The 16,535-nt window shown below is 35.0% G+C and overlaps 1 protein-coding gene across 10 annotated transcripts in view; it reads right to left on the reverse strand.

Annotated features, from left to right (window-relative positions):
* LCLAT1 (lysocardiolipin acyltransferase 1) overlaps positions 1–16,535 on the reverse strand; it is a 192,348-nt gene that overhangs the window by 82,493 nt on the left and 93,320 nt on the right. The window lies entirely within an intron of this gene.

Consider the following 16,535-nt stretch of genomic DNA (forward strand, 5'->3'; position numbering starts at 1 on the left):
GAAGATCTAAAAACTTTTGCTGCTGAGGTGCCTAAAGCTGATTTTGATCCAAAACAAAAGACAGTTTTAGTCTCCACAAGCGCTGGCCAGTCTATGGATCCACATCTTAGACAGCCATGAGAGTCCGTCTCCCTTACTGCCATGTGTATCTTCACAACACACATTCACTGTTTCAGCTACAGGGAATGAGTGGTAGTTCCTTGCAAACAAAGAAGACAACTAAAACAACAGCTATCCTCATTTGGTAAATAAAGTAGTACCCTGAGAATACATAAAATTATCACTGATTCATTTGTTAATGATTAAAAAAACTGTAGGACTTTATTTGGTTTGAGTAAGTCCAAACTAGAATACTGTATTCTACAAACATAAACAAACATGTACCAAAAAATCCACTTTAGTATGAGTCTTGCTTATTTGCATCCAGTTACTACTCACTCACTGTATTGTCAGTCATACCCATCAACACTGGACTTGACTGAACACTTGCCCCCTCCCACGGTCTCCTCCTTCACCCGAGGACACCCAGGCGCAGTGTTTGTAGGCAGCGTAGCTCTGGAGAGAGATTGCCTAGGGTAGGATCATAGCTCCACTACAAACCAGCTGTTCAGCCTTAAGCCTTTGTCCCTCATTGACTCCAAATGTAAAAATGAGCATAATGTTGTCGTAGTAGTTACCTGATATGGGTTGTTGAAAAAAGCAAATAAGACTATTTAGCACAGTGTGTTCAATAAATAATAGCTATTATCATTATTATGATTAACAAGTTACAATAATACCAAGGATATTATATCAAGGAACATAAAAATATAACAAAAATAGTTCCCATTCACAATAGCAAAACAATAATGTACAAAAATAAAAATAAACAACCTGAAGGAGCCACATGAAGACAAATATACAACTGAGAGGAAATGGTGAGACATACAGTGCCAATGATCTCCAAATTTATAATTTATTAGTTTTATGTAATTACAATCAAAATCCAATGGCATGAGGGTGTGTGAGAATTTGGCTAGTTGATTCTAAAGATTATCCGTAGTAATAAAGACATGAGAGTATCCAAGATAATTTAGAAAACGTAAGTAGAAAAGACTCACCCCATTAAACACTAAATGCATTATGAAGCAACAATGATTAAATCCAAACAGTACATCTGCAAAATTAGACAAATGAAAAAGAATGCAAGACCTACCAAAAGCTCCTTGAATATGTTAAGAATTTGGTATATGAAAATGACAGAATTTCAAATCAGAGGGTCAAGAGTGAATTGGTTTTTAAAACATTTTTATTGAAATATAAGAAGGATGCAGATGTTGAGTCTGTAGGTGTAGACTTTAATGAATTGCTGCATATGCCTGCATGGCCACCGTCCAGATTGAGCCAGTGAAGATTCCCAGCACCCCACAATGCTCCTGTGTGTCGTCCTGCCAGTCAATACCTTCAAAACAAACCGTCATTCTGACTTCTGTCACCAAAAATCAAATAAATGAAATCACGCAGTAGGTGTCCGTTCATCTTTCCTCCTTTTACTCAATATTATGTCAATGAGATTCATCCATGTTGTCGTGTATAGCAGTATTTCCTTCTTTGCATGCTGTGTAGTAGCAAATTAAATGAATATACAACTTATTTATACTCCTGATGGAAAGATTTCTTGGCTATTAGCAATAAAGTTAACACGGATACTCTTGTACTTGTCTTTTGTTCAACATAAGCACTCAGTTCTGTTGGAAGAATACTCAGGAGTGGAGCTACTGCACCACACAATTTACATGATGTCCAGCTTCAGTAGATAGCACGTTTTTCAAAGTGATTGTACCAATTGATGCTCCCATGAGTAATGTAAGAGTTCTAAATGCTCTCTCTATAGCCTCACCAACATTAGGTCTCATGAGTCCTTTTAATATTAGCCATTCTGATCCAGGTATGGTAGTTTTAACTTGCATTTCTCTTATAATTAATGATGTTGAGAACCTCTTCATATGCAAATTGGCCATCTGGGTATCTTCTTTGTGAAGTGCCTCTTCAAACTTTTTGCCCATTTTTTAACTGGGTTGTCTGTCTTTTTCTTATTAACTTGTAGGATACAAAGTCCATCAGGAAACACATACACACACAAACACAGAGAAAATATATATAATTCTAGATTTCATATATATGTAATATACCAAATATCTTCTCTCAATCTGTAGCTTACATTTTCTCTCCTTTACAGGTGTCTCGTTATGAACCTAACATCTAATATTAATGAAGCCCAATTTATAAGTCTTTTCCATTGTTTTTGGTGCCTCTGGTGTCCTGTTGACGAAATCTTTGCCTACTCCAAAGTCATGAAGACATTATTCCATGTACTCTTCTAGAAGTTTTACTGTTTTAACTTTCACATTTTGGTTTATGATCTCAAATTAATTTTTGTATATTGTGTGAGGCAGAGGTTAAAGGTCCTAGTTTTCCACGTGGATATTCAATTGACAGGTATCAACTATTTAACTACTGAATTACTGAACCCTACTGAAAAGACCATGAGGTCATTAATTTAAATAATAAAATATTTAGAAAGCATTACACAATAAATGAAAACATACTATTACAAAAAATGTCAAACAATATAAAAGTATATAGACTAAAACATGAAAATACTCCTTTATTATAACATCCTTCAAACCCTCCCTCCAACCACAATCTCTTTTTTGTAATTATGGTTAACAATTCGATATGAATTATTCCCCATTTTAAAAATTCATTACATATATTTGTGTTTTTAAAAACACATTGAATCATACCTTTTATACTGTTCTATAGTTTGCTTTTTTCACTTAACCTATCTATACATTTGGATCTACTTCATTTTTTTTCAATACCTGCATTGTATTTCTTAATAATGCTTCCTAAACCAGTTTTGTTTTTAACTTCTAAACTATTACTGACTGATAGTTTTGTAAAATACAGTAAAATGAGTTACTAGAAAAATGATCACACATTTGGAAGTTATGACAATGTCACAATGCTGTAAGAGTTTCTAACTACCCTACTCTGTACTCACCTTATGGTGGACCAGTTAACAGTTTGCTGACTGGCACTGTTACACGAATCACACTTTAAGTAACACTGTTCTATAATACAGATACACCATGATCTAGTATCCTATTATCATTTAGGATCTACCCTATCTAAGAATCGATCTTTGCTAGAAAAGTAAAGTCTAAAATATTTACTATCCAGTCCTTTACAGAAACAGTTTCCTGAGCTATCTAGTAGTTTAGAAATTATTCACCCTATTTTCTTCTTTTAATGGTCATCCTTAAAATTTTTTCACCTTTCCATTTTTGACAAATATTTAAACTGACATAATTCTATCAACATTGAGTTAATAAATAATCTTTCCTAAACCAAAAAGTATGCTTTCCTCCTGTCCCCCTTCCAAGATTTGTAGAAATCATCCAATAGTTCCCCCAAATTGCTATTATTATTACTACTACCACATTCCTTATGCTTCACAGAAACATTTTTAAACATTTCGACTTGACTCTAAGTTGGCTGGCTTCTTTGCTTATCACTGCTTCTTGTATCCTATGTCCTTCTGTTGGTCCTACTGAAGGGATTTCTTTCAAAAAATGTTTGAGACTTTGCATTCCTGAAATGTATTTGTTCTCAATTTTGGAGGATAGTTTGGCTAAAAACAGAACTTGAGATTCCAAATCATGTTCCCCTCAGAATTTCAAAGCTATTTTTCCACAGTCTTCTGTCATCTAATATGGCTAAGAAGAAGCCTGATATCAATCTAGTTTGTGCAAATAACCTAATTTTTTTTCTTCTGGAAACCTTAATGATTTTCTCTTTATCCTTGGTTTTATGGAATGTCACCAGTATGAGTACAGGTATGGAACTTTTCATTAATTCTGCTTAGCAGTTGGTACCCTCTTCCAGTATGAGTCTTTCTTTAACATTGGGAATACTCCTTTCATCATTTAAGGAAATATATTTTTCTCCTCTGCATTCTCTCCAACTTTCTGTCTGGAACTTCTGTTGGATGTTAAAACTTGAGGATCTGTCCTCTCATACTTTTCATCTCCTTTCATCTGACACTGTGTTCAAGGAGAATCCCTTGGTTTGATTATCCAACTCACTAATTTGATCTTCACCTGTGTCCGGCCTACTAAATGAGTTTATTTCAGTAATCATCTCCTTAATTTTCAAGACTGACAATTGGCTCTTTCTCATAGCAGCCAATTTTATGGCAAAGAGCAAAAAATACAATAAGCTGTAACAAATACAAAGGATAATCATTTTAATAAAAATGTTTATTAAATGGTTATTATGTACCCAGTACTGTTCTAAGTATTTTTCATTAATTCAATTAATTCTCAAGACAACCTTATGAATTGGGTAAAATTATTATCCCTATTTTTATGAATAAGGAAACCAAGGCACACTGAGACTCAAAGAATAAGTGGTAAAACCAGGTTTCAAACGCAGGCTGTCTAGCTTGAAAGGTGACGTTTTTAACCAGTGTACTCAACAGCCTCTCTGCAATATATACTTGAATCTCTCTCAGGATATTAGTTAAACATAGTTTAAATTCTCCTCAGAGAATTATCTATTCATCAGAGGTTAGACTTTCCATTTTTTAGTATTAGACTCTCTTTAAAGCTGTGCATTTTCCTCAACTGTTAATTCTGCATTGTCTTCACATCTGTAAAAGACTTCCTAAACAGAATAATGACAGGTAGAATGTATTTCTCCACTCTAAGTGAGAATGTCTGTTGCTCCCTTGGGAGAAGGAAGCAGTATGAAGATCGACGGGGCTGTACCATAAGACTTTTCCAATATTCTGTGTATGTTTCAGAAAGCCCAGAAAGGGAAGTAAAACGGCAGAATCAGTCAGCCTCTTGGATCTCTCCTCTGAAGATATGATTCTTCCCCTTTGTGCACCTCTGCCTTCTCACATTCCATTTACTCATCACTAATGCTTGTGAATTGTTTTTACTCCCTTTAGCTTAAATGTTTTTCTCCCTTTCATAAAAATCACAGGAACACCTTGTGAGTCTTTTTCCCATTTCCTTGCCATCAACGCATATTTTATTAGTGTTTAAAGCAATACCCAGATTCTTCTTAACATTCTTGAGATCATCAAACACATTTTTATGACATTTATTTCATACATCTATGAGTTGACATATAACAGTGCAATTGATCATGTCATTTGAAATTAGTCTATTTGTCTTTTTCATTCTTTTCCATTGGAGGACATTCCATCTATCACCTGGATTTCTCAGACGAGGTCTGGGAGTCTGGCAGGTTTATAAAGATAGAATCTGTGGATGTTGGCATGGCTCTGCTACTGCTATCTCCTTTCTAAAACCCCATTTATGTTATCAGCATTGCCTTCTCAAAGCCGACAGGAGTAATCCTTGAGCATACTCTATTGTCCAAAGCTATTCCATAATTTTAGAGTCTGGTTTTCCTTGACTTACATTCTCTTTTACCAAGTTTTAGAGCTGGCTAGAAAAAAGAAACAATTTACTTGAGTGTATTTTTAACATTATGCCTTCTTTCTCAATAAAAAGTAAAGCATTTCATAAATTTTTTCATTTTAGTGTAGACAGGTATAGTTAAGGGAAACATAAAAATTTCTGTACTACTCACCTAGTGCTCTAAAAACTGAACTTCAAAGAGATTAATCTGATTTATCACTATTGTCCATGTATTCATTAATTCATTACGGTGTCTGCTATGGCATTATGAATGCAACACCAGAAACAAAAAGCAATGTGGAAGAGAGAGACAAACTGTTCTCGTTTAACATGTTCTCAATCCTGAATAGAGGGTGTGGATGCAACCAAGGAAATGCGACCCTCAGGCCTCTATTAAATGAGAATGAGTGATAATATGAACAGATGCAAATTTTATATAAAATCACATCACAAAGATCATGAGCAAATACTGTATTTACTGAGTGTGTAGTTGTATATAACAATAGTTATACAAAAAAATGCATAAATTAATTACAAGTAGTCATATTTCTCAGAATTTCAATCTCTGCCAGGGTGCTAAATGCTACACAAAGTTAGGGAAGCTCTAGCTTCTCTGAACTCACTTTTTAAATTAGGTAATGCTCTCTCCATCCCTCTTTTAAGATGACTAGCTTCCATGAAGGCTCTGGCTTTTAAAAACATTGAGTGGAGGCAGACAATTAATTTTATGACTTCTTCCTGCAATAATCCTATTGTAGAAGCTTGTGTCATTAGGTTTCAAATGTGCCTGTCCTGAAAATACAAGATAGAAATCAAAGTATAAAATATGAACAGGCAATTAAATAAAACTCTAAAGAAAACTTAATTCTATTATAATTTCAAACTTGAAAAACCACAAAATGGAGAAAACGGATAAAACCACCCTTACTGCAAATTTCACTAGACTCTACAAAGAGATGATCATATCTACCTGAAATCAGTAGAAATTCTTGACATTGAACAAATACCTATTTATTAGTTGCTTTCGGTTGGCAAGATGAAGCTTCTTGGTTACGATTATAATTTTTGGGTTTACACTATTGTGGGGCGAAAAGCTATCTTCCATATTGTGTGAGATTTGCCATTTAATCCACTTTCCAGATGAGCTGCCATGAGATATCTATTCCTGTTGCAAAACTAATTCCAAGGCTAAGTACATCACTAGTTCTGTACGCTGAGAGGGCCAGTAGCAACTAATGCCCCCCACAAAATATGTCCACCTCCTAATTCCCAGAACTGTGAATACGTTACATGGCAAAGAAAAATTAAGGTTGCTAATCAGCTGAATATTTAACATAGGGAGATCATCCTGGACTAGCCTGGTGGGCCCAATGTAATCACAAGGGTCTTTAAAAGTGGAAGAAGGAGGCAGGAAAAGATTCAGTGTCAGAGTGATGGTGTGAGTGACTGAGTGAGGAGGACTCAATAATAATGACATATAATAAATACAACAGCTAATTCACTTCTCCCCAGTTTTGCAATGTTGCCTTTCTCTTTAAAAATACCATTACAAGGGGGGTCAGCCCAGTGGCACGGCAGTTAAGTTCACATGTTCCGTTTCGGCGGCCTGGGGTTTGTTGTTTCGGATCCTGGGTACAGACATGGCACTGCTTGGCAAGCCATGCTGTGGTAGGCATCCCACATATAAAGTAGAGGAAGATGGGCATGGATGCTAGCTCAGGGCCAGCCTTAGCAAAAAGAGGAGGATTGGCAGCAGATGTTAGCTCAGGGCTAATCTTCCTCAAAAAAAATTTAAAAAAAAATAAATAAATAAAAATTTAAAAACCATTACAAGGGGTAGCCCAGTGGTGTAGTGGTTAAGTTCTCGTACTCTGCTTGGGTGGCCCAGGGTTCACAGGTTCAGATTCCGGGTGCAGACCCAGTACTGCTCCTCAGGCCACGCAGTGGCAGCATCCCACATAAAATAGAAGAAGACCGGCACAGATGTTAGCTCAGTGACAATCTTCCTCAAGCAAAAAGAGGAAGATTGGCAACAGATGTTTGCTCAGGGTCAATCTTCCTCACATACACACAAAAATCCCACATTACAATTTAGAAGTACCTTACTTAGCCACAAGTGAAAGGACAAGTAAAGGCACTGGAGTCAAATTAACTATTGAAATTAAGGTTAAAAAAAAAAAAACTGTAAGGTACATTGGGTCCATCTCGCCTATCTTTTTACTATTATTATAAAGTATCCTTTTCAAAGTTGGCTCAAACTGATCATTGTAAGATTTGTTTCATTTGTGCTTCTCCACGAAATGCAAAGCAAAACAAAACCCAACAGCTTCCCTCAAATTCTTTTACTGCTCTCTCTTAAAATAAACCTGTTATAAAAGCATTCTTTTTAGATAATTTTTAGAATCTACTTATTAATTTAGACAAAGGAATTCCTTAATTTTCAGCAGACCTGAGGGTACGAAAAGAGTCAAAATACACCTCATGGCTCATATTTGGGATGCCTAGGAGCCTGAAGCAATGCAAATCTGCCTGAGGTATTAGAGACATACACATCAATGGGATAATCCAATTGAGGTAACCAGTTGTATTAACTTCAGTAAACTACTGACTAGATAACCTTAAAGCCCAGAGCCAATTCTTCCAGCCAAACTGTCAACTTCCACACAGCTCAGGTCTTGAGCTTTGTTAAGAAGTCAGCTAACACATTTAAAACACAAGTTCATTTAAGCTACTTAGATCTCAACGCAATCCTAAAAAATTACTTAGTTCTCAAGGTAATCCTAGAAAGAAGTATAATCCTGGTACACGCCTCACACACGATTTAACTGAACTGAACCTTTGTTCCCAATGGATTTCCCTCCCTCCTCTGCAAAAAAAAAAAAAAAAAAAAAAGCATCAAAACTCATCTCAGCCAAGCAATTCTAGCAACTAAAACTAAAACTACAAAATTAAGAATTATAAGGACTTATTTTTCAACTAGCAGAATTGCTAAGATGAAACTGGTCTATGTTCTGTACCTGAAAATACAGAGATGTGTGTGTGTCTTCTCCCAATAGAACTAAAATAGTTTAATATTCTCTGTCTGCTATATTTCCTTTGATGGTTTTCATAAAAATCTTGATTCATGATAAAGATTTAATAAAACTTACTAAATGAGTAAATCAATCATTGGATACTTTTCTTTATGGCTTGGTAAAATGGGGAAAAGCAAGTTGTATCAAGATGGCTTTGGCTATAAACAAGAGAATACCAATCTGAAAGTCATATAAACAATCTGGGTTTATGTTTCTCAAGTAAAATGAAGTCTGGCCCCAAGGCTGGTTCAGAAGTCAAGCAAGATGCAGCAGCTCCAAGCATGATGAACTCTCACAATAATCTCCCAAAATAGGAAAGGAGCAGCATCATCCCTTCATCAACCTCTTTCCTTTTATTAAGGAGGCAATCTTTCCCAGAGCCTCCTGACAGACTCTCTCCCTTATGTCCCTTTGGTGAGACGGGCTTTGTAGGCAGCTGAGAAAGCTAAAATCAGGTATTTTCATCCTTTGTCATGGGATGTGTGTATCACAAAGGTTCAGCATTAAAATTAGTAAAACATCATCTCTGGCCTGTAAGTGTTTAGTAATAAACGCAACAACACAGGGAAGAAGGTTGCTGTGAAACTTTCTATGATTTGGATACAGTAGGAAGCCATAAACTAATCAATTTCTCGTTGCTAGGAACCCTAGACTAGAAGCTCCCTTTGAGAAAAGGCTCCCGGAGGGAGCTTCATAGATGCTTGCTGTAGAGATTCCTTCCAGCAAGGCCCAAGCAGTTGTGACTGGGTGATAAGGCCAGCTTACCTAACGTAGGTGACAAAACGGATGCCTTGGTTGCACCAAAGAAACTGGCAGGAGTGGAGTGTTACAAAACTGAGTCTTAGGGAGAGTCTTCTCCAATTCAGAAATGTATTCATCTCATTCCTCTGAATTGTGAAGCAGGAGAGTAGCATGAAATTTTGTTAAATAAAAAAAGGGTCCACCAAATTATATGGAGTCAAAGACCTCTGTGGCTTAAGGACAGTTCTTTAAGGTTAAGGGAATGTCTATTTTAAGTAGGAGTAAGCTGGGTAGGAGAGGAAGAGTTTTCCTTCTCACAAGAGATGAAAGTTTGGTATTATAAACTGTAAATACCTCAAATAGAAAAACTTCAATTCTTTGTGTTTAATATACGACAGTTAATAAAATTAAGGTGACCAATAAATTAATTATTAAAACTGGGTAAGCAATGGCATCTTTATTTAAATAATTTTATACATTACTAACACTTATAAATACATTAAGGAAATACAGTTAAAATTGAAAATTTGACCACATATAATGTGTTATCTTTGCAATCAACATATAATTTCTGTTGCAGCACTTTCACGTTTAGTAACAGCATGTGCTATAATCACCGTTTCTCCAGTGTAGTGGCAAGGTGGATAACAGATTTTAACCAAGTGAGTTTTATCCATGACCTTTAAAAAGAGAAATGCTTATAAAATACCAAAGGCATTTAAAATAAAATTCCAGTTATTTCTGTAAATCAAATTTGACCAAACCTTTTAAATATTTTAGCAGACAGGTTGTAACCTGGGAGGTTGAATTTACCCAGAAGCCTCCTACCAGTTTCAACTATGCTGCTAAAGCAGACACCACAGGGGCTTCTGAACATAGACTCACTGTCTGCACACGCCTTTGACAAACCAAGAATGGATAAAAGCATTCATGAGAGGCCAAGCTGTTACTTCTGACTTCTCCCTGAGCTCATTCTGAACAGTTTAGATATATTTCACAATTGGTGATTTTCCTAGTTTCCACTATCACATTATGTTGCAGTTTTACAACTCCAGAATTATATGACCATTTACTTTGAAATCACGAGGTCATGTCAGAGAGATTTTTAGTTTAACATGTGAAATGGCCACTTTCTAAATCACTCTCTCTTTAATTTACTCCTCTTTTTATGCTTTCTAAAAGCCTCTCAAACTCTCCTGCTACTCAAGTGTGATTAACTAATGATCCAGAAAAACCAAGAAGCCATGAGCTGGGTGGTCACATATGGCACACGAATTTCCTGGTACAAAATCACCATGTAAATGGACCTTTTATGACATCTTTGGGTTTAATATTTCATTTCATTAGTTGTTACTAAGTGGTTACAAAGTTGACTAAAAGTAAAAATAAATGTGTACACCACCATTAGAAACAGCTGAAATTTAACTATAGGACATTTATTCTTAAAATCTAATTTCATGTATCTTAGCAAACTCTAAACAGTTTAGTTAACTTACTAAAATTCTTTATAAATTGAGCTGGAATCTAGACACTTTTAATGATTTCTTTCCTAGTCTGTTACATAAGTCATTACTTTTATACTATAAGAAAAGAACTTCCAAATTCTAAACACTCCTCCATTCTCCAACCTGGTACTGCAGATAAAAAATATCATTTTCTTCTAGTCATTTGTAAACAAACTAAATAGACCAGATAATTATATTCCAAACATCTGGTAAGCAAACATTTCTTTGGAAATATAAATAGCAATATTAAATACTCCTTAAAGTGGTGCTAAATTGTCAACAAGCTAAGTGTAGCATAATCCGAAGCAGGATACAGCTGACCACTAAGATGTATCCATTCTTTTCTCTTTCTTTCATTTCCTCTTGCAAACTCCAACTTTAATACTCTCATTTGCAAACATGCTTTTTGGTGTTTTATTTTGTTTCAGGTATACAACAAAATGATTCCATATATATATATATATATATATATATATAATGAAATGAACACCACAATGACTAGTTAACATCTCTGGGTACATATAGCTACAATTTTCTTTCTCATGATGAGAACTTATAAGATCTACCCTCTCAGCATCTTTCAAATATATGTTATAGTATTATTGACTATAGTCACCATGTTGTACATTATATTCCCATGACTTACTTATGACTGGAAGTTTGTGCCTTTTGACCACCTTCACACATTTTGTGCACTCCCTTAAGCCTCAGTCTCTGGCAACCACCATCTGTTCTCTGTATCTATGAGTTTGGTTTTTTGGTTTTGTTTTTGTTGTTGTTGTTTGCAGATTCCACAAATAAGTGAGATCAGATGGTATTTGTCTTTCTATATCTGACGTATTTCACTTAGCATACGCCCTCAAGGTCCATCCATGTTGTCACAAATGGCAGGATTTCCTTCTTTTTTATGGATGAATCATATTCCACTGTATAAATTTATATTTTCTCTATCCATTCATCCATTGATGGACACCTAGGTTGTTTCCACGTCTTGACTGTTTTAAATAGTGCTGCGGTGGACATGGAGGTGCAGATATCTTTTCGGGTTAGTGTTTTCTTTTCCTTTGGATAAATGCCCAAAAGTGGAATTGTTAGATCATATGGTAGTTCTATTTTTAATTTTTTGAGGAACCTCCATATTGTTTTCCATAATGGCTGCACCAATTTACATTCCCACCACCAGTACCCAAAGATTCCCTTTTCTTCACATCCTCACCAACACTTGTTATTTCTTGTCTTTTTGACCATAGTCATTCTAACAGGTGTGAGGTGAAATCTCATTGTGGTTTTGATTTGTGTTTCCCTGATGATTAATGATGTTGAGCACCTTTGCATGTACCTGTTAGCCATTTGTATATCTTCTTTAGAAAAACGTCTATTCATATCCTCTGCCCAATTTTTAATTGGATTGTTTGGGTTGTTTTGCTACTGAATTGTATGAGTTCTTCATATATTTTGGTTATTGACCCCTTGTCATATATGATTTGCAAATATTTTCTCCCATTCTGTGGTCTGCCTTTTTATTTTGTTGATGGTTTCCTTTGCTATGGAAAAGGTTTTTAGTTTGATGCAGTCCCACTTGCTTATTTTTGCTTTTGTTGCTTTTGCTTTTGGTGTCAAATCCAAAACATCATCTCTAAAACTTATGTCAAGGAGCTCATAATCTGTTTTCTTCTAAGACTTTTATAGTTTCAGGTCTTAACTTCAAGTCTTCAATCCATTGTGAGTTAATTTTTGTGTATGGTGTAAGTTAATGGTCCTGTTTTCCCAGAACCATTTATTGAAGAGACTGTCTTTTCCCCATTACATATTCTTGGCTCCTTTGTCATAAATTAATTGACCATATATCCATGAGTTTATTTCTGGGCTCTCTATTCTCTTCCATCGATCCATGTGTTTGTTTTTATGCCAACACCATATTGTTTTGATTACTATAGTTTTGTAATATAGTTTGCAGTCAGCAAGCTTTATACCTCCAACTTTGTTCTTCTTTCTTAAGATTGCTTTGGCTATTCGAGGTCATAAAGACCATAAATGTTCCACAAAAATTTTAGGATTATTTCTTCTATTTCTGTAAAAAATGCCAAAGGAATCTTGATAGGGATTGTGCTTAATCTGTAGATTGCTTTCATTAGTACGGATATTCTAATATTAATTCTTCCAATCCATGAACACAGAATATCCTTTCATTTATTTCTATCTTCATTTTCTTTTATCAATATCTTATAGTTTTCAGTGTAAATGTATTTCATCTCCTTGGTTAAATTTATTCTTATTTAATCCCCTTTGATGCAACTGTAAATGGGATTGTGTCCTTAATTTCTCTTTCTCATAGTTTGTTATTAGCATATAGAAATGCAATAGAGTTTTGTTTTTGTTTGTTTGTTTTCTGAGGAAGATTAGCCCTGAGCTAACATCCGCCAGAAATCCTCCTCTTTTTTGCTGAGGAAGACTGGACCTGAGCTAGTATCTGTGCCCATCTTCCTCTCCTTTATATGTGGGATGCCTGCCACAGCATGGCTTGATAAGTGGTGTGTAGGTCCCCACCCAGGATCCGAACCGTTGAACCCAGGGCTGCCAAAGCGGAACGTGCAAACTTAACCACTACACCACCGGGTTGGCCCCAATAGATTTTTGTACATTGATTTCTATCCTACAACTTTACTAAATTCATTTATTAGTTCTAACAGTTTTTTGGTGGAGTCTGTAGGGTTTTCTACATATAATATCAAGTCACCTGCAAATAGTGAGTTTTACTTTTTCTTTTCCAATCTGGATACTGTCTGTCTATCTATGTATCTATCATCTACCTACCTATCTGTATATGTATTTAACATCGATCTATTTATTTATTTTTGCCTAATTTCTATGGCTAAGGCTTCCAATACTATGTTGAATAAGAGTGGCAAGAGTGGGCATCCTTGTCTTGTTCCTGATCTCAGAAGAAAAGATTTCAGCTTTTTACTGTTCAGTATGATGTTAGCTGTCATATATGGCCTTTATTATGTTTAAGTATTTTTCCTCTATATCCACTTTATGAGAGTTTTTATCATAAATGGATGTTGAATTTTTTCAAATGATTGTTTTTGCATCTATTGAGATGATCATATGATATGATATTTATCCTTCATTTTGTTAATGTGGTATATCACATTGATTGATTTGCAGATGTTGAACCATCCTTGCATCCCTGGAATAAACCCCACTTGATCATGTCCTATGATCCTTTTAATGTATTCTTGAATTAGGTCTGAATTTTGTAGAGGACTTTTACATCTATATTCATCAGTGATACTGGCCTGTAATTATATTTTCCTGTGGCATCCTTGTCTGGTTTTGGTATCAGGGTAACAATGCTGGCCTCATAAAATAGCTTTGGAATGTTTCCTCCACTTCTATTTTTTGGAAGAGATTGAGAAGGATTAGTAGTACTTCTTCTTTAAATGTTTGGTAGAATTCACCAGTGAAGCCATATGGTCCTGTACTGTTGTTTGTTGGGAGGTTTATGATTATTGATTCAATCTCCTTACTAGTAATCAATCTGTTCAGATTTTCTATTTCCTCATGATTCAGTCTTAGTGGTTTATGTATCTAAGAATTTATCCATTTCTTCTGGGTTGTCCAATTTGTTGGCATATAACTGCTCATAGTAGTCTCTTGAGATCCTTCGTATTTCTGTGGTTTCAGTTGTACCATCTCCTCTTTTGTTTCTGATTTATTTGAGTCCTCTCTTTTTCTTGGTGAGTCTTGCTAAAGGTCTGTCAATTTTGTTTACCTTTTCAAAAAACCAGCTTAGTTTCATTGATCTTTTCTATTGTCTTTTTAGTCTCTAATTCATTTATTTCTGCCTGATCTTTGTTAATTCCTTCCTTCTACTAACTTTGGGCTTCATTTGTTCTTCTTTTTGTAGTTCTTGAGGTGAAAGATTGGTTGTTTGAGATCTTTCCTGTTTCTTGATGTAGGCATTTATTGCTATGAACTCTCCTCTTAGAACTTCTTTTGCTGTATCCCATAAGTTTTGGTATGCTGTATTTCCATTTTCACTTGTTTCAAGGTATTTTTTAATTTTTCTTTTGATCTCTTCTTTCACCCATTCGTGGTTCAGTAATATGTTGTTTAATCTCCACATATTTTTAAATTTTCCAGTTCTATTCTTGCAATTGACTTCTAGTTTCATATACCATTGTGATTGGTAAAGATGCCTTGATATAATGTCAATCTTCTTAAATTTATTAATACCTGTGTTCTGGCCTAACATATGACCTATCCTGGAGAATGTTCCGTGTGCACCTGAGGAAAATGTGGATTTTGTTGCTTTTGGATGGATGTTCTGTGTATGTCTGTTAAGTTCATCTGGTCTAATATGTAGTTTAAGGCCAATGTTTCCTTAATGATTTTCTGTCTGAATGATCTATCCATTGACAAAAGTGGGGTATTAAAGTTCCCCACTATTACTGTATTGCTGTCTATTTCTCCCTTTAGGTCTGTTAATACTTGCTTTATATATTTAAGTGCTCCTACGTTGGATGCATAAATATCTATAAATGTTACACCCTCTTATTGGACTGACCCTCATCATTATATAATGACCTTCTTTGTCCATTATTACAGTCTTTGTCTTAAAGTCTATTTTGTCTTATATAAGTATAGCTACCCCAGCTTTCTTTTGGTTTCCATTTGTGTGGAATATCTTTTTCCATCCCTTCACTTTCAGTCTGTGTGTGTCCTTACATTTGAGGTAACTCTCTTGTAGGCAGTAAATAGGTGGGTCTTGTATTTTCTTTTTTATCCTTTCAGTCATTCTATGTCTTTTGATTAGAGAATTTAATCCATTTACATTTGAAGTAATTATTGATAGGAATGTACTTATTGCCATTTTGTTAATTGTGTTGTGGCTGTTGTGTAATTCCTTTGTTCCTTTCTTCTTCTCTTGCTCTCCTTCTTTGTGATTTGATGATTTTCTGTAGCAGTATGCTTAGATTCCTTTTTCTCTATCTTTCATGCATCTACTACAGGTTTCTGCTTTGTGGTTACCATAAGGCTTACGTAAAACAACTTATATTTATAACAGTCTATTTTAAGTTGATAACAACTTAGGTTGGAACATTCTGAAGCTCTACATTTTTACTCCTCCCATATTTCATGTTTTGGAGGTCACAATTTAGATCTTTTTATCTAGTGTATCTCAATAAATTACTGTAGTTATAGTTATTTTTACTACTTTTGTCTTATAATCTTCATTCTAGCTTTAGAAGTGATTGACACACCACCTTTACATTATTAGATTATTCTGACTTTTACTATATATTTACTTTATGAATGAGATTTATACTTTCATATATTTTCCTGCTACTTATTAGTGCCCTTTCTTTTCAACTTAAAGAAATCCCATTAACATTGCTTATATGGCCAGTCTAGTGGGAAATCCTTTAGCTTTTGCTTGTCTGGGAAACTCTTTCTCTCTCCTTCAACTCTGAAGGACAATTTGTCAGGTACAGTATTCTTAGTTGGCAGTTTTCCTTGTTTCAGCACTTTAAATATATCATGCTACTCCTTTCTGGTGTGCAAAGTTTCTGCTGAAAAATCTGCTGATAGTCTTATGGAGGTTCCCTTCTATGTAACAAGTTGTTTTTCACTTGCTGCTTTGAAGATTCTCTCCATGTCTTTAACGTTTGACACTTTAATTATGTGTCTTGGTGTGGATCTCTTTAAGTTCATCTTATTTGGAACTCTCTGGG

Source organism: Equus asinus, chromosome 6 (assembly GCF_041296235.1).
Source record: "Equus asinus isolate D_3611 breed Donkey chromosome 6, EquAss-T2T_v2, whole genome shotgun sequence".
NCBI lineage: Eukaryota > Metazoa > Chordata > Mammalia > Perissodactyla > Equidae > Equus > Equus asinus.